This window comes from Phacochoerus africanus, chromosome 3, assembly GCF_016906955.1.
Source record: "Phacochoerus africanus isolate WHEZ1 chromosome 3, ROS_Pafr_v1, whole genome shotgun sequence".
In the NCBI taxonomy this organism is placed as follows: Eukaryota; Metazoa; Chordata; class Mammalia; order Artiodactyla; family Suidae; genus Phacochoerus; species Phacochoerus africanus.
The window spans coordinates 74,693,200-74,715,495 of NC_062546.1; the positions used below are offsets into that span (position 1 = coordinate 74,693,200).

The 22,296-nt window shown below is 35.2% G+C and overlaps 1 protein-coding gene across 1 annotated transcript in view; it reads left to right on the plus strand.

The window, feature by feature from the left end:
• The window catches only part of LRP1B (LDL receptor related protein 1B), a 1,901,444-nt gene that overhangs the window by 680,738 nt on the left and 1,198,410 nt on the right, over positions 1 to 22,296 (plus strand). The window lies entirely within an intron of this gene.

Below are 22,296 nucleotides of genomic sequence, written 5' to 3' on the forward strand. Positions count from 1 at the left end.
CTTGTGCCTAGATGATTACAACCATTACATAACTGGTCTCTCTTTTTTCAACATTGTCATATCATACTCTATTGTTAGCAAAGTGAGTAGGTGACCTTTTAAAACTTTGTTTCAGAGGATATCAGGACAAATCCTTTTTTTACTCAAAATCAAATCCATGTTTTTTTTTCATTATATTCAAAATAAAGTCTAAAGTCTCCCAATGACATTGGAAACCCATATAATCTTGTCCCTGGTTGTTTTCATGGATTCATCTCTAGTTACTATACCCACCCCACAATTGCTTCAAGTATTTTGGCCTTCTTACTATTTCTAAAATGTATCACATACTTCTGTCTTTGATCCCTTGCAAGAGTTCCATAAAAGAGAACAAAAAAATTTTATTATTTTCATTTGATTCTTTTAGAATGCTTGTAATCACAAAGAGCTCAAGACCCTAATGGGTGATTGCAATAGTGGAAAATTGATTACCTTGGATGATAATTAGATTGGAATTTTTTTAAAAGAATAAAATACTTAACCCTCTGAAGAGAATACAATCCAATGTCAATTACTTATAAGGAGAACATGAAAAAAACACCATGCAAAGTTTTAGTAACTAGTTTAGATTTAAGAGGGATTAGGTTTCCAAGTGTTCAAATGCATTTATCTTAGTGTTTTATTCTGCATTACAATTCTGAGATGAATATGGGACACTAAAGCCCTTTGGGGTTTTATTTTTGTGACTGCACAAAGTCATTTCATCTCCCTTGTCTTCTATCCATCTACAGAATCCTATTTTCCTAACACGAAAGTGGAGAATGAAAGTGAAGGCCCTTGCCCTTGTCCTTGTCCTTGCTTCCTCATCAGATTCAAAAGAAATTGCAGTCAGCTTCAGGGTTAGGGTAAGAAACATAAGCTTGTACCAACATTTCAACTCAAGACAATTATTAACTCTCTATCATGAACTGAGTCATGGCAGAATCCATGAGGGGGTATAGTTATACCATGCATAAATGTTATATTCAGAGCTTCCAATTTATTTAGGAGTTGGGCTACAATATCCCTTTACAAGATTATTTGCAATCATTCAGTGTGCAGTCATTCATATACATGTGTATGCATGTGCTTATTTATTTATGTATGTATGCCATGCCTTAATAGGCAGTGTTAAAAACAATTATGTACTCTGTTCAATGTATCTTGTTACCTGAAGAAATGGATTAATGTTAGGTTCCCTGGGAGCTAGGTAGATGTTGAACATATATATGGTTCTGTCCAACTCTGTGACTCAACCTTTAGCTAACTTTTATTAATTAGTAACTAGCATTCAGAATCAGGGTTCTGCTGAACTGTCATTTTGTCTATTATAACCATGATCGGGAGGTGTATACTAGCAATTTTATCATAGCCCTTAGCCAATTTCTTGTCTACAGTTTACTACACAAAAAAAGTAGAAGTAAGTAATCTTTCAGTTTGAGAAGTTCAATCACATATCTATATATACATGACTCTTCTTATGACACATTGTGGAAGGAGTTTCAAGAGGAACTTTGTGGATCAGAACCAGTTTTCTATAAGGACTGTTATCTGTGTTTAAGAAAAAGTCATTATTTTTAATAAGTGATTAGCTTAGTGTGTCTGAATGTTAAGGCGACTGATCTGTAAGTGTGTCATGAATAAATTATTGGCTAAAAATTTATTTTCATTAGTTTAGTTTTTAAAAAGCAACTTAGAGATGCAAAATACAATTAGATTTTCTCCTCCTGTAATTGGGGAAAATAACACTGAGTTAACCTGAAATTATTTATTTTTTTACATTTGCTTTGGATAGACTCCATGTACACTAACTGCAGCAGAACCATTGCTATAGCTTGTTTTTCTACCAATTTAGATTATTTCCTCCTTCTCTGGGTCTGGGGAGAGCGACAAAAAGCTAAATGTTTTGCCAAAATGTAGATAATTGGAAAAAGTAGTAGCTTTCCCAGTACTCATTTACTTTGATTTTTGAATGAATTGTCATTGCCCAAGTCACGATGGCCCAAACAATACTGAGCTCTTTTCCTTAGTTCTTTCCTGGTCTTCAATGAGAACTCTGGTATTGGTTCAACAGGAAGAGAGATAGAAAAACCTTCAATACACCAAGGGTCTTGGGCATTTACATTTGTTTTCATTTACTTTTTATAGAAGCCTGGGTTAACTCTGGAAATATGGGATCTACTATTGAGTTATGTCTTTAATATCAGAATACCTTTCCCCTCCAGGAAGTGCCCCTCTATCATTTTTTCCCCCATAGCTAGTTTCTTAGGGATAGGGGAAAAAAAAAAAAAAAAAAAAACTTAAACACAATACCTTTATTTAAGGTGGCTGCTTATCTTTCTAATCTAAAGCATTTTGGTTGCTGATCTCTTCCTGTCATACTCTACTTTCTCTTGAATTGCCTTGAGCCCTATGGCCATCTGCAAATTCTGCTTCATCAACCTTTTCCTTCTTTTGATAGCAGCAACTCCCAAGCCTTCATTCTTCCCTGGGCTTCCATCTTCTGCCATCTGTTCTTATTTTACTATCTTTTTGAATCATCCTATTCACTTTAGCTACAATCTACTTATCTATATCTATCTTCTCTCCCAAGATTGAGATGTGTATTTCTATCTCCTACGCACTTCATATGTTATGTCCCACAGGCATATGAGACTCATGTCCAGATCTTAACTCATCATTTTTTCACTCTAACCTACTATGCCTTCTGCCTATCTTATTTAATTTTAATGTGCTCCATACTGTGATCCAAACCAAGCTCTTGAAACCATACTGGAATATTCCTTTTCCCTCACTTTCCAAAAAACTCTCACCAAGTTCAAATTATTGTGACTCTTAGCCAACTCCAGAATCTACCAACTTCTACCCATCTAAACTGATTCCAGTTTTGCTCATAATAACGTTTCAATAATGTTAAAGTAATGATCTGACACTTAGTTTTTGGACACCTTTACTAACCTAGTCCCATCCATGCTGTATTTTGTCACCAAAGCTTTATTACCATCTTTCTCAAGTAAAAAATTGAATATTAAACCCTTTGCTTTAACCTACTGGATGAAGTATAAAGTCCTTAGCATATCAGGTTTAAGGTTCCTGTATATTTCCTCAGCCTCATCTTCTAGTCTTTCTTCCTTTGTATCCTAGATTTCAGCTAAACCAAAATTTCCTGAATAAGTTAAAATTATTAAATGGCCTTTTGGTTTTCTATATCTTACTCCCAACTCCTTGAAACATCTTAACTCCAAGGTCTTGTTCCTATTTACCAGGAAATATTTATTCATCTTCAGAAGCTCAGTCCAGGCATCTCATCTCCAGGAAATTAATTGCCCTTTCACATCTGCCCGCCCTATGCCTTCATATAGCACTACCTTTACTCATTCATTATTTAATTCATTAACTATTAACCAAGCCTCTGTACTGTATTTGGTATTGGAGAGTAAAAAATAAAATGACGTCTCTAATCTCACTTTTTCACAAGCAAGGAGAAAACATACCTGTAAAGAATCACAAAGTTATATAAACAGTTTTTCAAAGTTATATTTGAAATAGTGTGATGTGATATGAAGATCATGGGTATATCAACCAGGATCTGTACAGAATGACAGACATCACTCTGTACTGAAGCAGAGGGGATTTAAGGCAGGATATTTTTACACAGTTGATGGAAACATTTAAAAGTTAACAGTAGATAGTGAGGTAACACAGAGTTTACCAATGACCGGAAGCTACTGGTTGGAGACTGGAGAGAAAAATGGATAATACTGCAGTACTGATCCTGTTTTGTCCCAGATCAATTAGAGCCATGGAGGAAATGGAGCTGGTGCCAAAGATTTTGAACAAGGTAGAAAGAGAGAGATAAAAACTCCCATTTCTTCTCCCGTCTTGTTGCTGCTTCCCACTCCTTAACTCAGAAGCCAATAGATACACATAGGGGTCTTGGAAATGCAGCATTGAGCACTGATTTTCTACTTGATTATATGGGAGAGTGAGGCCTACTTTGATGAGCAAGTATGATAATTAGGGACGATGTAAAATAGCTTAATAGTATAAGGAAAAACAGTATTCTCTCTGAATCAAAGATAATCTATCTATCAGCTCACATTATTCAAATTTAAGTGGCAACCAAGTTTCAAACCCAGGTGTTTACTGGTTTGCCTCAATATCTGCATTTCTCACACTTAGTAGATTATCTGGAATAATTCTTATCCATTATTGTTATTAATCTGTTCATATATTCAACAACATCTATAGCTAGGTTAGATGCTAAGGATATGCAATGCAGTCTTGCTCCATGATTGAATGTGTCTCTGTGTCTCTTTAGATTTCATGATGAGAGATCCCTTGTTCCCACCCCTGTCCCCACCCCCAACTTTTTATTAGTTTCTTACTGACCGCATTCATGAAACAAAAGAAAAAGGAATGTCACCTTGAATTAAAATGTTCTGCAGTGTCTGCTGTTCCTGTATAGGCTGAAGTTTTTTTTTGGCTAGGACACTTTAGGGCTGAACTCTGAGAAGATGCTGACTGCTGAACAAGCAGCAAAGAGAACAATTCTGTGCCCAATGAACATAATGTGTTCCATCCATTAAAGCAAGAGAAGAAAAGGAAACTTTCTTATTTTTTTAATGATGACTTTGAGATATTCATTCATATAGAAGTTAGATATCTTCTATCATTGATTAAAAGGATCAGTCTTAAAAGGTTTGGGCAGGCATAGTTTTCCATAGCATATGGGCATTTTCTTCCATAAAATAAGAGCCAGTTTAAGTTTGTATTCACAAAAGTTCTTGGCAATTGCAATTCTGCAGTGTAAGTTTGAGTGATCACTTCTGACTAGTTATTTTCTGTCACATTTTGAATGCAAATCTGGCAATGAAGCTTAAAAGGAAGGTGTCTTTGAAAAGCTTTTGTGAACATCATTGGTAACTGTATATAATAGATACAAGAGGATTTCCATAGTCCTCTTGGTCATGGACAATAGCTTTTTGTAGGGATAAGGAAAAAGTTCTCCTATCAAGTAAAATTGATCAATCTTCATCTGTTTCCCAGAGTACCACTCCTCTCTTCTCTGTTTCCAGGGTAAATATATATTTTCATTCAAACCCAGACTGGCAAAAGTTGTAACCAACTGACTTTCACTAAAGAAAAATTAAAATAGGTATATTTCAATGCAAGGGAAATATTCTTAAATAACAGTCCTAAGAGGTAAGAGAAATAATGGGCAAACATATTAGTAAATATGTAAATAAATATAAAGCAATATTATGTTAAATATTAATGAGGTTTCACTTAATTTAGACAAAACTAAAATAGTAATTTTCAAAGCAAATCATGATGGAGAGGTGGTTGGATATAAAATTTTCTTTGGTTTGGCCATTTAAGTTGTTCCGCAGAGAGCTCTCAGGCAGGCCATGGGAACAGGGAGAGGTTGGTAGTTGGTAGTTCCTCCCAACACATTCCTTGTTTTGTTCTTACCCAAGAAGGATCTCTTTTATTCACTCATGAGAGAAGCTTTGTGAAACTTTACTATCACATCAGAAATTTTGTTGTTAAAAGAACATTTTTAGCAGCAGAGTCTGGAAGGTCCAATCCATTATAAACATATAAAATTATATTTTGAATTCGATACTTGTGTGCTAGAAATCCTGGAGTGTCTTTTTTTTCCTACATGAGACAAAAGTTCAATGCCAAATTTCCATTTTTCAGTTTTTTTAAGTAAACATTTCAAACACATACTCTGGAGTAAAATAATGAGAAGATGCAATGAGTTATTATAGTACATGATTCTTATACTTCAAAACATTTATCTTAAATAGTTTATGTGAAGACATACCCTGAAAAGAACAAATCCTAATAGGACTTTTGCTGTATACATTTCAAATGCCAGAAGAAGCAATTTCATAAGATGAGGTTATTAATCAAATATTATTTATTTACCTATCTATCTACCTACCTATCCATCACCTACCACAGAATTTGAAAACAGTACCTTTTTAAGCATTTGTTGCAAGGCATGTACAAAAACAGATGACAGTGACAGTGGATGGATGACTATAAAAGACTAACAGAAAAGTGATTTCAGTTGAGAAGTAGGACTGAAATTTAGTTTTGAATCCTTAGAGGAAAGGAAAGAGGAAAACCATTCCAGATTGATGGCATAACATGATTACACTGAGAGAGACAAGAATGCCAATCTGAATCCATATTCTTTTTTTCTTGCACCTCTCAGACTCAGAGTAATATGGTATTTTGAAGGAGGACAGAGTGAAACAGATTTTACATGAAATAATATCGTCATTCAGTTGTAATATATAGAAAGCAAGAGGGGTTATATCTAGGAGATAGCAGAAATCAGGATAGGAAAAGTAGATTACCTCCTGAGAAACTACCTCCTTGGAGAACCAGCAAGTATACCAAAGGATTAGACTTGGCTGATGAGCCAGAAATAACTGAGGTATAGCTACCAGGAAGGAAGTAGATTCTAAAATGGTGACAAATAAAACAGATAGCTTTGTAAGTATGGAAAACTTCTTTATTGGGAAGGATTGCAGATGTGTTGGCCTAATGCCAATATCTCAAGCTTGCCATGTGATAAACACTATGTTAATTTGAGAAAAATTATATTAATGAAGATGCATCTAATGGCTTCCTTCAAGCATTACCATTATTCAACGTTAGACCCAATAATACTAGTACCATTTAATTTGTACCAAAACTTGGTGGATGCTACTTCCCGGGCTTATGTTAGAAGTATAAGCATTTTTCTTAGCACATTTGCCAATTAGGAGAAGTATCCAGTAGCATTTCACAACTCTTACCCTTTCTTTTCAGAATCCTTAATTCAAGTTGTTTGAAAAATGCTATATAATTATACCATGCACTCTGAGTGAATCTTTCTTTCTTTCTTTTCTTTTTTTTTTTTTTTTACTTTGTATTGTCTTACATCATGGTACTAATGTTAGACGGTTATATAAAAATCTACTTTTCTCTTTCTCATGGCTATTATTTAAAATAGCTACAAAAGAGGCAGTTAATAAATATTTGTTGAAGGGATAAGGACAAGGTAAAGTCATCAGTCTCACTTGGTTAATTTACCCAAGAAAGTCACAAAGGAAAATTGAGCTCATTGCCTTTTTTGGTGTTTGTATCATCCCTGTAAAAGTTTTACTTGGGATTTTTAAATTTATTGAGTTGTAGTTTCAAAAGTAATACTAGCAAAATGCTCTCTGATCAAAAAAAATTTTTAGATTGAAGCTCTTGGATGAATAATTAAGCACATTTTTTTTTATTAGGCATATTTGAAAAGAGTAGGGGATAATGGAAATTGCATGTTTCTCTATTAAAAAAAAAAAAAAAAGGTCTTTGTGCCGGGGCCAGCTCAGCAGGATGGGGCTGAAGAACGGGTGCTGTGGAACTTAAGGAAAAATAGTTAACACAAAACAAGACACAGAGACATTTATCTTAAGTAAAGGTGGGAGCCAGGGAACTCAAGGTCTCAGGAACCAAGAGCGCAGGAGACTCAAGGTCTCAGGGACCCAGAGCGCCCTCAAGAATCCACACTGCTTTTATTGTGCTCTTTAGATGAGATCAAGTGAGGAGTGGCTATGGGTGGATGATACAGGGTTTGTTTGCTATTATATAAGTTCTTTTACTATTTAGAAAGCCACTTAGGTGGTAAAGGGTTAAGCTCTTACTCTGACCTCTAGGCACATAACAGTTCTTAAGCTTAAGTCACTTATGCCTTTAGGTCTTTGTTCTTAAGCTTAAGCCATTTACCAGCACTGTGACTGTTTTTCAAAGCAGGAAGATGGGATAAAGTAAGTCAAGAAGATGGGATAAAGTAAAGAAGGACAAGATGGAGTTTTCAAGGAAACATGTCTTGCAACACTTTGGAACCACTCTGTTTCATAGCTTCTACTTCTATGAAGAAAATAAAATAGATAATTAACCCAGCAGGTGTAATTATCCAGGTGAATTCCACAAGGGCGGTTTTTGCCATTGTTCAGTGAATTTTCCACAAGTGCCTAGAGTCCTGACATATAGCAGGCATTCAGCATCTGTGTTGTGAATTAATTAATTTGTGTATTGATATCTGTATAAATGCCTACATAGTTTATAGTTATTAGTGTGGATTATTTTGGAATTTAAGTAATCTATCTCTGCTCCAGGTAACAATAATATTTTTCAATGACGAGTTTCTAAAATGATGATACTGGTTCACTAAAAGTATTAAACTGAAATCACTATATTGACACAAATTGCTTGAATTTATAGTTTAAGGATTGTATTCTAAGATGAGTTAACATTCGAAAGGATAAACAATGAGATCTTATTGTATGGCATAAGGAACTATATCTAATCTCTTGGAATAAAACATAATGGAAGATACTATGAGAAAAAGAATGTATATATACGTATGACTGGGACACTAAGCTGTACAGAAGAAATTGACACAACACTGTAAATCAGCTATAATTAAAATAAAATAAAAGATGAGTTAATATTTCATATATGTACACCCTCGGGAATGTTCCACAAGTATAAGATCTGTGCTGGAGAGAATTTAGATTCATTTTAAATGCATTTGCATTGGATTGTGGGGGCCAAGTAGCCAGTTGTGTTAAAACAATTTTAAACTCTTATCTATTAGTAGAAACATGTTTTGTTGGAATGTGGAATAGTTTATAAATACGTTAATGCTTTTAAACTAGACCATTATTGTCACTGCTTAAATAATTCTTACGGCTGAGTCCTTAAAGTTAATAAAACCAGCGTATAACAAGAAAAAAACCTATATTATCCTTGAAGATTATCTTTTAAAAAGTAGATGCAATTAATGTTTCACACTACTTCCCACTAAATCTTTTCAACTGACATGAAGATTTATTAATGTGGATAAATACTTTTAAAACTATAAATGGTACAGGTCACTTAAAGTATTTTTATTCCTATTTGTACTTAGAAAATATTAATATTAAATCATTTCATGTTCTACCTAATTATATGTGTTTATTTTAAAATATAACCATTTTGGAGCTCCTGCTGTGGCACAGTGGGTTAAGGACCTGGAGATGTCTCTGCAGTGGCTCGGGTGACTGATGAGGCAAGGGTTAAAGAATCTGGCATTGTTACAGCCGTGGCTAGGCTGCAGCTGCAGCTTGGATTCAGAACCTGGACTGGGAATTTCCATGTGCTACGGGTGTGGCCAAAAATAATAAAAATAATAAATATATATATAATTTTTCATTTTAAAACTGACAATTAGTAATGATGAAGATGCTGATATATATACACACACATATATATGTATGTGTATATATATGTATATAAAATATATATGTGTGTGTATATATATGTATATAAAATATATGTGTGTGTGTATATATATGTATATAAAATATATATGAAATATTTTAGAGTTTCCTCAAGGCATAGCAGGTTCAAGGTCCAGCGTTGTCACTGCTATAGCTCTGGTTACTGCTGTGGGATGGGTTCTATCCCTGGCCTGAAATCCTCTGCATGCTGCAGGCACAGCCAGGAAAAAAATAAATTAATTAATTAAAATAAAATTTAAAAAAGTTTTGAGTTTACTTTGCCTCTTAATATGTACTTGAGATGTGCTCGTAATATAGCAAGAGAAATTCCGTGCACCAGTACTATTATAATCTGCATACAAATGAGGAAACTGAGGATTTTCAAGGTAATATCTTTCCCCAAATCAAAGATTTACAAAACTGGTATATGCTGGAACTGGGACTTGACCCTTAGCTCTACTCTAGAACCTGTGTTTCCAACTATTAACTTGTTGGCTATCAGAACTAATGAAATGTGTGTTAGGCAAGAACTGATAAAAATGAAAGCAGCAGACAGAAAATGTGCAGTGCACCCATGGTATGAATTCTCTCTCTTTCTCATTCATTTCCTCCTTCCCTCCCTTTCTCCCTTCCTTCTTGCCATTTCTCCTCCACACCCCTTCCCTCCCTTCCTCTTTTCTTCCTCTCTTTCTTCTTTTAATAAAGAATGTATTTTCATCCAGATATAACTGTTTAAACTCATGGTTCTCAACTTCTTGATTTTGCCACCCAAGGAATATTTGGCAATGTTTTGAGGCATTTTTGGTTATCATATCCTGGGAGATATGATTGGCATCTAGTGGATACAGGCCAGGGATACCTCTAAACATCTAACCATATATAGGACAACCACTGAGAGGAAAAAAAAAAAAAAAAGCCTTGTTCTCAGTGTTAATGCATTTGAGAAACAGTCATTTAAACTTGGAAAAGTATCACATTATCTTCAGAAAAAAAGTGTATATCTGTCCACATTTCATAGCAACTGTTATTATTCTGTTTAACTTGAATGAAAATACATTTTCAACCAAAAGGACTTTATAAGTATGCTATTTCAGAATCAGTGGAGGTCTGTTTACTTAAATGATGTCTTCTTTACAGTTGTCTTCCTCATATATCTTGGTCAAAATGATCATTGTTCTTTCTGACCTTTAGCCAATACAATGAGAAAAACACAGAGAGGGCAAAGTAGAGTTAGAGTTTGGAGAGGAGGAGAAACATAATGTCAATGGAATCAAAAGGATAAAAAGACCTAACGTTTGAGGGAGTCACTTTGACTTCATCAAACACTGATTCCAAAGAAATGTTTCTCTCACAATAACATATTTAAATGAATTTCTGTACTCCAAACATTATTCACATCTGCATGCAGTTTCCCAAATGCCAATTTCAATAGTCATAACATTGTAATTGCAATTATATGCTGGAAAATGTCATAAATGTGCTGTGCAGTGGTAGGCTTCATATGATAATCAAGCAAAAATGCAGACTTTATAGATTAGGTTTAATACATTTCTGTTTATTCTTTCATCTAAAATTAAAAGAACATTTTCCAAGTAATAGGTTACCTGATTTAAAAAAAAGTTAGTGGCTGTTAAGGAAAGGAAGATTTCATATAGTTTTGTTAATTACCACGTAAATGTTACCTGTGCTATGTCACTTAAAGCTAAAAATCTTCATTAGCAAAGGTTCTGCAGTAAAGTATATTGCTCTGAGGAAAGCTTAGCAGCCCCATTTGATAAATTGGATAGCTTTCAAAATTCAGAACACCCTCCCTGAAAGTTTCTATGAAAATATGTAGATTACAATTTATTTAAGATGTGTAAAGATTATACATACAGAACTTTCAGAAAATAGATTCCATTGTTCTTCACATGATTTTTTATGATTTATTTTCTCTATTGTGCTATAAAAATAAATCTTTTGGAAAAAGTAAGATATATGAAAAAAACCCTTAATTTTATTTTCTCATAAGTGTATTTTGCTAGCCATTTGGCATATTTATGAAGTATGGACTTTTCCACATATAATTTTATTTGAAGCATCATTTATAGAGAATTGCAATCACCTTTTCATTCTTATTTTTGTGAAGCATACAATTCAGAAATAGGAAAGAAAAAGCATTTCCTGTCTTTTAATGAAAATTGTTATTATAAACAATAACTAATAAAATATTTTATGGTGTTTTTTTCTAAAGATTTTCAAAATTTGGATAAACACTAATATACCTGCAAAAGTAAGATAATTGATCCTGGTGATGATTTAAGAACTCTTTTGACACTAATTTTTTCAGTTAGGGTAAGATAAAATTTTTGTAGATTAGATATCATAGAAACAAATTAAAAACCTTGATTAACCAGAATTGGATGCTCTGATAAATTGCTTTCTCTGGTTAACACACTGTTACCCTAAAATGTCTCTTTTGCCTTACCTTGCATTGTTGAAAATGTTTCTAGACTGTAAGATTCAATTTCCCTGTTTTCATAATTAGACTACAGTGCTAAAAATGACTTTCTCCATGTTGACCGATTCTTGGGAAGTGTCCGAGGTTAATTATTCTATATATCAGTTCCCATTATAGAATATTGAACATGTGTAATATATAAAGTCTAGGATTGATAAGGCATTGGATCACTTTTTAAACCAAAATTGCTGAAATGAGCATTTTTTTTTTTCCTTTTTTCTTTTTTTGTCTTTTTAGGTCTGCACCTGCAGCATGTGGAATTTCCCAGGCTAGGGGTCAAATCCAAGCTGTAGCTGCTAGCCTATACCATAGCTGCAGCAACACCAGATCTAAGCCATGTCTGTGACCTACACCACAGCTCACAGCAATGCCCGATCCTTAACCCACTGAGCAAGGCCAGGGACGAAACCTGCATTCTCATGGATACCAGTCAGATTTGTTTCCACTGAGCCACTGGCGGGAACTCCTTTTTTCTTTTTTTTAATCTCATTTATCTTGTTCTTTTATTTATTTTATTTATTTTTTTTTAGGGCCACACCCATGGCATATGGAAGTTCTCAGGCTAGGGATTGAATTGGAGCTATATCTGCCAGCCTACACCGCAGCCACAGCAGCACAGGATCTGAGCCACATCTGTGACCTACAATGCAGCTCATGGCAATGACCGATCCTCAACCCACTGAGTGAGGCCAGGAATCAAACCCGCATCCTCACGGATACCAGTCAGGTCTGTTACCACTGAGCCATGATGGGAACTCACATTATCTTGCTCTTTTAAAGTATAAATATTTTCAGTAACATTAGAACTGTCATCATTTGGACTCCTGTTGCTTGAGATTTGAATGTGCTTCTCTGTTACCTGAGGTTGTCTAGGGATCAGGTAGGAAGCCAGTAATGACAAACAGGTGTTTCTATAACCTGGCACTTCACAGCCCTGCATTATTAACATTTTTGGTCAGATACATGTTTATTATGGGGGGGGAGGGTGACTGTCAAATATTTTACAATGCAAATGAATTCCATAATGCAATATTTAAAGTATTCCTGTAGGGCCTTACTCTCCCCAGTTTTGACACCCAAACATGTCTTCAGACATAAATTCCCCCACTGTAACCTTAATAAATCTACAAACAAGAAATGTTGGACAGGGTATAGAGAAAAGGGAACCCTTCTACAGTGTTGGTGGGAATGTAAATTGGTATAATCACTATGGAAAACAATATGGAGCTTCTTCAGAAAACTAAATATAAACTACCATATGATCCAGTAATCCCATTGCTGGGCATATATCTGGAGTAAACCATAATTTAAAAAAATATATGCACTTGTATGTTCATTGAAGCACTATTTACAATAGCTAAGACGTGGAAACAACCTAAATGTCCATTGAAAGATGATTAGATTAAGAAGATGTGTTATATATACACAATGGAATACTACTCAGCCATAGAAAAGAACAAAATAATGCCATTTGCAGCAATATGAGGCAACTAGAGATTCTCACACTAAGTGAAGTCAGAAATAGACAAATAACATATGATATCACTTATATGTGGAATCTAAGATATGGCACAGATGAACTTCTCTACAGAACAGAAACAGACTCACAGATATGGAGAAGAGATTGTGATTTCCAAGGCGTAGGGGGGAAGGAGTGGGAGGGACTGGGAGTTTGATGTTAGTAAATAAGAACTATTGCATTTGGAATGGATAGACCAAAAGGTGCTACTATATAACACAGGGAACTATATCCAATCTTCTGGGATAGACCATGATGGAAAATAATATATAAAAATAAAGTATGTATACATATGTAACACTGAGTCACTTTTCTGTACAACAATAATTGGCACAACATTGTGAATCAACTATACTTTTAAAAAATATATATTTTTCACAAAATCAAGAGATATATGGACAGAGTGCAGTCTTTTAATGTCTCTCTTTATTGTTACAGATTTGTATTGGGAAAAATCAGAAAATAAAATGATCTAGTTAATTATGATAGAGATTTGTAATAAAGTACATAAACAGGATGTATCAGAATGCAGACAGAGAAAGCTCTTGCACAGGATGGCAGGGTTGCTGCCCCTCAGCTGGGCTGACTCTGCAGGCTGCCCACCCCTTACTGGAAATGGCTGCAGGGTAGGGCAGGGGCAAGTACTTCCCCACTAGGTAGCTCATGGGAAGGCAGCCCACTTCCAGTGAGGGTTGATCAGGGGTCTACAAAAATGTGTAGAGACAAGGGTCACTAAAGAATGACAGACTTCTAATTCCAGTTCTCTCAGTAAGAAGGAATATTTTCTTTAAAGCCCTGGGAGTAGGAGGGCCAGCTGGATACAGATCCTTCTTTTGTCCCTCCATAACCCTTTCAAGTTTTTGTTCTAGCTCAGCCCCATCCAAAAAGGTCACCAAAGATTCTTGTGCTATAGGGAGGGTTTTAGGGGAAAAATATCATGTGTGTGGGAATCTAATCTTCAATGTGCTCTGAAAATTAGGGGTTCTTGACATTGTTTCTGTAACTGTTACATGTTGTGTACTGAAAAGGTGTGACTGGCATGAAAAGTGTAGAGAAATCAGGACTGGCACTTCAGTCCCTTTTCAGTGCCATCATCTCCCCTGTGTTTTCTTGATGGTTGTCCTCTAAGATGGTGAGGCAGAGTATCAGAAATCCCATACTGGATGACTGTAAATATTTCCTATTAACCTTCCTCTTATTCCAGCTACACAATGAGAAATATGATCTCGGCCTTTGATATAGGGGAAACAGAGGACTGGGGAAGTTGGCCTGATTCTCATGAATTAGATTGAAGGCCATTATAGATGATAACTCTTGAATTTCAATAAGGGGATCTAGAAGTTGACACTAATTCACTGGACTATTTAAAGGTCAAAGAGGCTGATTAATCAGTGATATGAGGTCATGTTCTGATGTTTTTCCTCCCATAGAGTTACTTTTAGGGTGTCATGTTACTGAACTTAGGTTTGGCTGCTCGCCACCTAAAAGCCAATACTTAAGAGGCAAATGTTCGTAAGAAGAAAAGGTTGCTTTATTCAGAATGCCACCAACCTGGGGAGAAGGCAGACACCTATCCCAAACCAACTCTGACAGTTCTTCTTGGCCATGAAAATTTTTAAAGGGAAAGAGGGGAAATAATCACAGTTAATCATTAAAGTAGGAGGTCAGATTCTTCACCACTATTCCATTGCTTGGAGATCTGCTGACTTCCCCTGCTCCCCCTTAGGATGTTATCTTGTCCATGTGGTCTGCCTGCAAATTTGCTAAGGGGGAAACTGGGATTAGAGATCTAGTCATTCTCTAACTACTTAATTCTTTGTTCTTACTCCTTTTAACCTGGGAAAGGAATCAATAGTTTAGGAAAGGCATTGTGTTGAGTCAGTAGAGCATAAGTCAGGAGTTAGTTTAAATGTTACCTAGTGATCTCATTTTATAATTAAAGCCTGAGGGAAACAGAGATGGACACACAGAAAAGGGACAAAAGAGCTTCTTCTAGTCATAAAGAAGTCTTTGTTAACTCATTTGTATAATAAAAACAAAATTTTACACAAAATGGTTTTTAGATACCTTCTCAGGACACATTTTGAACTGAAGCAAAAGACAAAGGTTTATTATTAAGTTTCATTGTTCACTCAGATTTCTTTTCATTCTGACTTTTTTTTTGCCTTTCCTTACTATGTGGGTATATTCTTGATATTCAGTACTACACATCAAAGTTTTGCTTATTTGCTTTTTCTTCCTCCAATCATACATTCCTTGATTTTTTACAGAAGACTGAACACAAAGAACTTAACCACTAACTCCTTACACTGATTAACTCTACTGACATTGTGATGAGTTTGAGCAACAATTTATATAAATTTCTATTGCCCTATTATACATTGACATTGATTTAAGACTAAGCCAAATAGCTGCATAATAAGAAAAAAAACTTGAATATGTATATGTGTGTGTGTGTGTGTGTATATATATAGTGATGTAGAACAATAGTTTTGGTTTTTGTGTTGTTAAATTTCATTTTAGTATAAAATTATTGTTGCCAACCTCAAAAATAATGTAGCCAGTTATTTTACCAGCAAATGGGTGTATTCAGGAATAGCAATTTGGAACAGGCAAGCAATGTTGAATCTTAGACAATTCTAAAGAGACAAAGGGAAAGTCAGCTTTTATTAGGCTTTAGGAGGAAATTGGGGAGCGTTGTTTGGACTGAAAGTTTACGGGAGAAGAACAGGAGCTCAAGGTTGTGGCATTTCTGGCTGCAAGCAGTGACTAGTACATTGTTGCTGGTGCAGGAATGATCTTTCTTTTCTTAAAAACAGAAGATGAAATTCCCATGTCAAAAATGTCCTACCTTGAAAGAAATGGAACATTCTTATCAAGCATAAGAAGTTGAGACCAAGAGAATTTTATAAATGAATTCTATATACAAACAGAGCTCATTAAAACAATTCTTATCTTTCTTCTAACTGATTATACAGGTTGTAGTGAGTGGTATGTGCCTGAGAGTTCTCCCTTCAGGGTTTCCTCACTCCATTTTAAATTTATTTTCACATTGTAAATTGGTTATTTTTTAAGTTATTAATTTGCTTTGATAATATTACATTGTGGCTTCTAGTTCTAAAGTGGAATCCCAAAGGATATCTGCCAGATTTTTAAGAGAAAAAATATTTTACCTGAGAAACAGGTGGGTTTAAAAATTTCTTCTTGTTACTTTTGCTAAATGCTATAAGAAAACTGAAGAACATATGCACTGGAACTTTAAAAATTTAAAATGTCTGCGTATAGTACTTAATACATTATTTCAAAGCCAAACATAAGGAAAATGATGTTAGACGAAACCCACTTTCCTTCATTGATTAAAAAGAATTAGACAATTAGATGTTTTAAAATTAGTTTATTTTGCAGTTTGTGCTGTTTTATTAAATTTGTAGGATTTTATAAAGATTACAGTAAATGGTTGAAATTCTAAATTCCATGCTTCCAATTATCCCCCCCAAAATTCTATTTTATTCATACCATTCAATGTGAAAAAATTGAAATGCTATTAGCAAAAATTCAAGAAGGCCTTGTAAAATTTTGCCTATTATTCTAAAATATGATCCCTCTAAAATATGGAACACATGTCCCAAATTTCTTGACGAGGTCCTTTATTTGTCTATGCAACAAGGTCTTAGTTCCCAATTTTAACTGATCCCCAAGACCAAATCTAGTTCCTGTTTTTCTTACTGCCTTACCTTTTTCTCAGCTCAGTTTAAAGCCTCTGCTTTCTTTTATATGCAATTCCAAATTCTATTGCTGATCTGATTCTCAGCCCAGTTGGATCTTTTCTCCTGTCTTTAAGGTTTCTATGTTCCTGATTGAACCCTGAATTCTTGCTCTGTACTAAATGTTGAACCTGTCTCCTACATAAGTCATGTCATGTCTTCTCCTTTTATCTGACCTTCCATAACTGATAGCTATCCTCCAAGGACACTTCCACAAAAAGGCTCAAGATCCTTCTAACAAGTGGCAAGCATTTGTGTAATTAGAAATGAATACATGGATATGTACTATTTCTGAGTCTGGAGGTAATTAGAATTATTCAGATATTCACTCACTCATTTATTCACTTAACACATGCTAGGGGGTTGCAAACACCACTGCATATAACACAGACACCCACAAATACACTAGTAAAACAGATACACAGAAGATATATGGAAACATAGATGAAGGGACTCCAGGGTTGATCTAAAGCATCAACAATCTTAACCTAATTAAACCCTCCTCAGTGTTTACCAGGTACAGAGAAAGAGTTCTTTAATTTAATTGTATTGGAGTATAATTGATTTACAATGTTGTATTAGTTTTAGGTGTACAGCAAAGTGAATCAGTCCATTCTTTTTTCCCATGTAGGTTATTACAAACTATTGAGTAGATTTCTCTGTGCTATAAATTGGGTCTTTGTTAATCATCTATTTTTATACAGTAGTGTGTTATATGTCATTCCCACTCTCCAATCCTTCCCTCCCCACAATGGTTTCACCTATAATAACCATAAGATTGGTTTTGAAATTTGTTTCTGTGTTTTAAATAAGTTCTTTTGTATAATTTTTATTAGATTCCATACATAAGTGATATCATATATTTGTCTTTCTCTGTCGGACTATGACACTCAGTATGATAATCTCTAAGTCCATACATGTTGCTGCAAATGGCATTATTTCATTCTTTTTTATGCCTGAAAAATATTCTGTCGGATATATGTACCACATCTTTTTCATTCATTTCTCTGCTGATGAACATTTAGATTGCTTCCATATTTTGGCTAGTGTGAATAGTGCTGCAATGAACATTGGGGTGCATGAATCTTTTGGAAATGTGGTATTCTTTGGATATATGCCCCGGAGTAGGATTGCTAAATCACATGGTAGTTTTTCAGGAAACTCCATGCTGCCCTTCACAGTGGCTGCACCAATTTACATTCCCACCAACAATGAAGAAGTGTTCTCTTTTCTTCATACTCTCTCGAGTATTTATTGTCTGTAAACTTTTTGATGATGGCCATTCTGATTCATGTGAGGTGGTACCTCATTGTAGTTTTGATTTGCATTTTTCCAATAATTAGTGATGTTCAGCATCTTTTAATGTGTTTTTTGTCCATCTGTGTATCTTCTTTGGGGAAATGTCTGTTTAGATCTTCTGCCCATTTCTTGATTGGTTTTTTTTCTATAAACTCCATGAGTTGTTTAAGTGTTAATTTAGAAATAGCTACATGCTGTGGGAAATAGTTTAGGTGTTTCACTTTCAAATGTTTTACAATCAACACACCTCTGTCACCTAGAATCCCCATGGTTAGATGAATTTTATGCATGACTTATGAACTTCAGAGAATACTATATAATATGCAGATAATAACTTGCATTTTTTTTTGCCATTTCTTGGGCTGCTCCCGTGGCATGTGAAGGTTCCCAGGCTAGGAGTCCAATCGGAGCTGTAGCCACTGGCCTACACCAGAGCCACAGCAACACAGGATCCGAACTGCATCTGTGACCTACACCACAGCTCACGGCAACGCCGGGTCCCTAACCCACTGAGCAAGGCCAGGGATCAAAACCGCAACCTCATGGTTCCTAGTCGGATTTGTTAAACATTGAGCCACGACGGGAACTCCAATAACTTGTATTTTAAATGAAAACTCATTAAGTATGCTTGATGATAAGTCTAAATAGTCAACGGTCCAGGTCTTAGCTCCAGTAGTTCCATGTAAAAAAATTTTTTTTTTTGCGTGTAAAAATTTATAAAGGAATTGTTCATGGTTTTGAGTGTGCTTGGCATGGGCTATATTCCCCTTCCTCCTGCTTGAATACACTGTTACTATAACAAGAGCACACATTGAATTAAGATGCTGAGAAGACAATGCTGATATTGTTTCCTGTGACATTTCTCACCACCAGCGTTGTCTGAAAAATACTGTAGCCCCAAGGTGTTTCCCTAGAATAGATTTTTTTTTTTAAAAAAAGAAGGTCATGTTATTGATAACAATTTGCATTAAATCTTTATATTTGGAGATCTGTTGAAAGCAGTGACTAAAGTGATTCAGAACAAGAATACAATTATGGTCAAGTAAATACCCTCTGGTGACTAAGGAGCAGTTTCTAAATAATTCAAGTTCTTTATGTATGGTTCTTATATACCATGAGGGAAATTTTTAGACCATAGAAACACTATAAACTTCTCTCTTTACTCTTTTTCTCCAATTCAAGAAGCTACTACCTCACTTAATATCTTCAAAATTCCCTTCAAAAAGGCTTCACGTCACAAATTTCTCTTGATTCTGAAATACAAACCCTCTAAGAGAAATCCTCTTATAAACCTTTCTTAGCAGAAAAGTGTTCATGTGTGTTTTTATGTGTGTGTGTGTATGTATGATGGGGGATTGTGGGGGAAGAATGGAAATATTCACACATTAATAATTTGCTTCTGTTGTCATATATACATCAGTGAGCTTTGGTTTATGATAATTTACTATTCTTATGCTTAGCCAGAGGAGAAAGGTTTAAATGGCCTGAGTGTGCTTTAGAGATAGAGTATTAGTTTATTTAGACTCAGTAAAATGGGGGTCATTGATGCATCCATTTCCATTAATGGGAGTTAGTGACTGCTGAGTATATCTCATAATTAGATTTACAGAAGTGCCAAGATGAGAAACCCAGTGATGCGGCACAGTATATTATCCTCATCCAAAAGGTGCTTTTCATTGTCCGAAGAGACAGATGCCATGTTCTGATAAGAAATATGTGTGTAGCTTTAGTCACTAATGTAAATTATTCAATATGAAATGCTTCCAGTAGGTTTACTTTTTTTTTCTATTTGTGAATACAAACTGTTCCTTAAAAAAATGAAAATATTTATCTGTAAGAATATAAACTCATTCCAAACAGTAAATATATCTACTACTAATTTTAAGATAAGAACAGAAGTTAAATAAAATAATAAAATAAAAGCATAGTGAATTGAAAAAAAAAAAAACATCTGGGGAAGGGAGGACTTCTTCAAGGAACTTGATGGACCCTCTCCCTGGGAAAAAAGATGGTGATTTTACTGAGGAAAAAAAAAATATTAAAAAAATATTTTTTAAAAAAATCCAGTCATTAAACGGGAAATTATTCTAAGGACATTAAGCAGAAGAAAATACTCATTCAAGGAAAATCAAATAAGTCTCTGAAAGAACCAGAGGCATGTGACCCATGACTGGCTTTCTTGCTACTACTCTTCCCAGCCCTTCAGCTCCCTGTGGAAGATATACTGCAGACATATGCAGTCAGGAAGAGGCTCCTTTTCCTTCTACGGAAGCATTTTCACCTAGCCTAGGCAAGCTGACAGTATTTCTCATCATAGCCAGCACATGTTCCAGATGCTCTATTTCCAGTAGATATGGCCAAGGGGACCAGTGACTAAAGTGATGCCTTCCTCCTCTCACCTAGCCACATTCATAATACAAAGCTCTACCCTAAGAAAAGAGTTCTAAGAATCCTAAAGACCTAGTCTCCCTTTCTCAGCTTACTTACAGGGTGTAAGATTCATGAGAGGGCAAAGCCAAGAAGACCAAGGAATACTATCCTGTTACCTGTGCCCATTCATAGAGTGAGAGTGATACAGAGTGAAAAGTAAGGCTTCACCCCTAGCCCCAGTGCAGTGGGATGAGAGGAGTTCTGCCAAAGGGAAAGACAGGTAATAGGATGAAGTCTTCAGTTCTACCAGAGGGGCCTGAGTTTCCTTGGAACAGAGTGAGGAGAATTCCATGCCTAAGGAATTGACCAACAAGGGATTACTACAGCCAAGATATGGAAACACCTAAATGTTCATCAGTGACTGTATAAATAAAGAAGATGTGATACACATTTACATAACAGTGGTATATTTTTCAGCCATGAAAAAGGATGCAATCCTGGTATTTGTGACAATATGGATGGACCTTAAGCATATTATGTCAAGTAAAATAGGTCATATACAGAAAGACAGATACCATATGCTCTCACTTATATGTGGAATTTAAAAACAAAAATAGAACAAGCTTATAGATATGAAGAATAGATTGGTGGTTGCCAGAGGTAGGGTTTGTGGTGGGCAGAATAGATGAAGGGGGTCAACAGTTCTAAAATAAGTCCTAAGGGTGTAATGCATAACATGTCGACTATAGTTATTGCGTATTTGAAAGTTACTAAGAAAGTAGGTTTTAAAAGTTCTCATCCGATGGAGCATGATAATGTGAGAAAAAAGAATGTATGTGTGCCTGGGTCACCTTGCTGTACAGTAGAAAACTGACAGAATGTTGTAAACCAGCTATAATGGAAAAAATAAAAATCATTATAAAAATAGTTGTCATCACAAAAAAGAAAAATGAATATGATGAAGAACAATTAAAAGGAAGCTGATAGTTCTGAGATCAAGTAAAACAACAGAGCAGCCAGAAGTTTTAATAGAGCTAAATAAAAAGGTAGCATGAAGATCCCTCCTCTGGGAATTGGGAAGGTTGTGCATAAGTGTTAGGCTGTACCTTCTAATTATACTCACTAAGGAGCAATCAGAACTGGACTTGAGAACATTCTTGAAGCCACGCACAGATCTGTTAAAACAGCGTGGGTGCTTCACTGTCACAAGGAGCTTAAACACACCCACTGTCCAAATACTAATTGAACAAAAAAGTACTCTGACCCAGGGCTGACTCCTAGGAACTTGGGCTTAAAAATAATATTGCAGTCATCTTTAGCATCTGTAAAACACTGTGTATGCTCGAAGACCTACCCTTTCAGGAGTGATCCCCTCAGTGAGGGAAATTCCAAGCTCTTATTTCCTGGCTGAATGTCGAAGGTTGAGCACTCCCTGACCTACAATATTAGCTCTAAGCCAGTACATAGCCAGTGACAAAGTATAAAGATATAACTGACAAAGGGGCTAAATTA